Raw genomic sequence first — 3612 nt, forward strand, 5'->3', positions numbered from 1 at the left:
GCGGGACTTGAGAATCCTCCCACTCCATTGGTTATTGCTAAAGATCTCTATCTCAAGACTTCCGATGTTTCCAAGAATCTTGTCACTAAGGCTCACATCCGAGGGTTCACTTTGGAGTATCTACTTGAGAAAGCCAACCTCAAGACCACTTGTCAGGACACTCTTGAGGCTATTCTTGCACTCCTCATCTATGGGCTTATTCTCTTTCCGAATCTTGATGACTCCGTGGACATGAATGCTATTATGATCTTCCACTCCAAGAATCCGGTTCCTACTTTGCTAGCTGACACATACCATGCTATTCACGATCGATCCGGCAAGGGTCGTGGATACATCCTTTGCTGCGTACCTCTCCTCTATAGGTGGTTTATTTCGCACCTTCCGAAGTCTTTCCATGATAATCCAGATAATTGGTCTATTTCACAAAGGATCATGGCTCTCACCCCTAATGAAGTGGTTTGGCTCACTCCCGCTGCTAAAGTCAAAGAAATTATCTTCGGTGGTGGGAAGTTTCTTAATGTACCTCTTCTTGGTACCCGGGGTGGAATGTACTATAACCCGGAGCTCGCCTTGCGACAATTTGGTTTCCCGATGAAAGAAAAGCCCATCAATCTTGCTACATCTCCTTACTTCTTTCACTACTCCAATGCACCCACAGGAATAAGAGAAGACTTCATAGAAGCTTGGTCTAAACTCCGGAAGAAAGAGGTGAAGCATATGGGTGTAAGGTCCGGTATTGCTCATGAGGCCTATACCCAGTGGGTGATAAACCAAGCTGAGAAGATTGGTATGCCTTACCCCGCCATGAGATATGTGTCTGCATCTATTCCAACCATGCCTTTGCCTCTACTTCCGCCTACTCAGGAGATGTATCAGGAACATCTAGCTATGGAGAGTCGGGAGAAGCATCAGTGGAAGACTAGATACTATGAGGCTGAGAACTTGATCATGACTTTGGATGGAAAAGATGAACAGAAAACTCATGAGGTTCTGACACTGAAGAAAGAGTTGGCTAAAGCTAGGAAAGAAATTGAAGAAAAGGATAAGTTGCTTATGAGGGACTCCAAGAGGGCTAGGGGTACCCGTAACTTCTATGCCCGATACTGCAGCTATGAGTCTGAGTCTGAGGATGATGCTTCCACTTCCTATGCTTGAGGATGATGAGTCATAGATTAGTATATTTTAATGCTTTATTTAGTTTAGTTTTAAATAAGATTTGATTTAATTATATTGCATTTTATTTCCTTTTAGAATATTTTACTTTAAATTGTCTTTTATTTTATTTTAGGAACGAATATATGGTGGAAGGTGTCTTGGAGCAAAAGAAAGAGGACTGGAGCAAATACAGTGCGAAAATACGAAGATACAGAACAAAAATATGTTCCCACCAAGTCAGAAGCTTGGCACGGCCAGTGCCAACATGTGGCACGGCCGTGCCACCTCCAGAAGCCTCTTTTGCTGCTTTTTCTTCGGGCCCAAGTTACCCTGTTGCAGCTTTACTGTTTTACCCTTTTAGTTGCTTAGTTTCTAAGTCGATTGTAAAGCTATAAATAGAGTAGCTCTCCACCATAAACATTCACCTTTACTTTGAATATTTCAAGTCTTTATTTCAATAAAAGTCCTTTACTTTATTTACTTTCTTCTTTGCAATTTACTTTTATCGCATTCTCTCTTCTTCCCCCATGTCTACGATGAACATGAGTGAGTAGACTTCTTTGTCTTGGGATCGTTGGATAAGTCTAATGACGTAATCCGGATCAAGCCAAGCCTTAAACCCTAATTATTTGTTACCTTAATTCCTAATCTAAATTCACCGTTTTAACATGAATTAATTATTATCAAACTGTGGAAGCGAACGCGGAGGGTTTGATAATGGTTAATTCATCATCACAGATATCAATTCATAAAGCGAACGCGGAGCTTTGATATCCGATCAAGTGAATTTAGACAAGGTTTGCGAAACATGAGAATAGTCTAGCAAACCTTGGGACACATAAAGTTTCTATCTTCAAGGGTCCCAAAGGAAATCACCTATGAGAATAGGTGTGGTTGTTGGAGGGATACACCCACTGACTTCGAGAGGAGCTGTGATATGCTAAAGAGAAACTTGTCCTTAGTAATTAAGATTAACGTATAATTATAAGTTTAAGGCTTGCTTGTGAAAAGATTCGTTATTATAATGAATCAATGATCCCAAGGCTTTTTAATATTATTGTTATTTACTTTCAAAAACTGCACTCTCCAACTTCTTATTTCTTTCTCCTCTAATCATTTTCTAAAAGTTAATTAGATTGACCAACTCCCTAGCGGAACAATAACTCTACTTACTACTATTACTTCGATAGGCCGTGCACTTGCGGTTTGGCCCTATCAAGTTTTTGGCGCCGCTGCCGCGGAGTTAACTAATTTAATTAGCTTTTTCCTAGTGATTAGAATTCTCTCTTCTTTCTCTTTTCTTTTTATTTTTATTTTTCTGTTATCATTAACTTCTTGGGTTCTCAACCTTTTATGCGAAGAACTAGAAATCGAGCGGTATTCATACCCGAGATCGAAAGGTTCTTACATAGAAGGAGGAGAGCGGCATAAAATAACACCGCCATGGCCAATCGCACTCTCAAAGAGTATGCAACGCCGTCTACGGCTGAGCCACAAGCTGTTATTGTGTACCCAACGGTTGAGGATGACAATTTCGAAATTAAGCCTGCCCTACTTAACTTGGTGCAGCAAAACCAATTCTCGGGATCCCCCACTGAGGATCCCAATCTTCACATCTCTGTTTTCCTACGAATTAGTGGAACCATGAAGGAGAACCAAGAAGCCGTAAGACTTCATCTCTTTCCCTTTTCCTTAAGGGATAGAGCTAGCGCTTGGTTCCATTCCCTCGAAGTCGGTTCCATTACCTCGTGGGATCAGATGAGGCAAGCATTCCTTGCCCATTTCTTTCCACCATCTAAAACCGCTAAACTTAGAGACCAAATCACGCGGTTCAACCAAAAAGATGGGGAATCTCTCTATGATGCGTGGGAGCGTTTCAAAGAAATGCTAAGACTTTGTCCCCACCATGGCCTAGAAAAGTGGCTTATAGTCCACACTTTTTATAATGGCTTGTCTTATACCACTAAGATGTCTGTTGATGCAGCTGCAGGTGGAGCACTTATGAACAAGAACTACACGGAGGCATATGCCCTGATTGAAGACATGGCTCAGAATCATTACAAATGGACCGACGAGAGAGCCATCACTAGTTCCTCATCCTCCAAAAAGGAGGCAGGTATGTACGAAGTCTCTAACTATGACCACCTTGCTTCTAAAATTGATACACTAACTGAAAAACTTGAAAAACTCAATGTTAGTGCTATCAATTCTGCTTCTACTCCTTCTTGTGAAATATGTGGTATAACTGGTCATGCTGGTGTTGATTGCCAACTAGGTAGTGCTATTAATGGTGTTGAGCAAATGAATTATGCTCAATACAACCAAGGGATGCGACAAAATCAAAATTTTTATAAAAACCAAAATCCCTATGGACAAGTAGCACCACCCGGTTATGCAAACAACCAAAGATTCACTCAGAAATCCAATTTGGAAATTTTGTTGGAAAATTCTATTGCC

The 3612-nt window shown here is 40.9% G+C and overlaps 1 non-coding gene across 1 annotated transcript; it reads right to left on the reverse strand.

The window, feature by feature from the left end:
- Nucleotides 1-2961: 2961 nt before the first annotated feature.
- On the reverse strand, nt 2962-3068 carry LOC146921905 (small nucleolar RNA R71). The gene has a single exon (XR_015012941.1). It is a non-coding gene; the product is annotated as a small nucleolar RNA R71 (small nucleolar RNA).
- Between the last annotated feature and the right edge of the window lie 544 nt (nt 3069-3612).

The sequence above is a fragment of the Medicago sativa genome, chromosome 5 (genome assembly GCF_051527215.1).
Source record: "Medicago sativa cultivar Bolivia chromosome 5, Bolivia_mono, whole genome shotgun sequence".
Classification (NCBI taxonomy): Eukaryota; Viridiplantae; Streptophyta; class Magnoliopsida; order Fabales; family Fabaceae; genus Medicago; species Medicago sativa.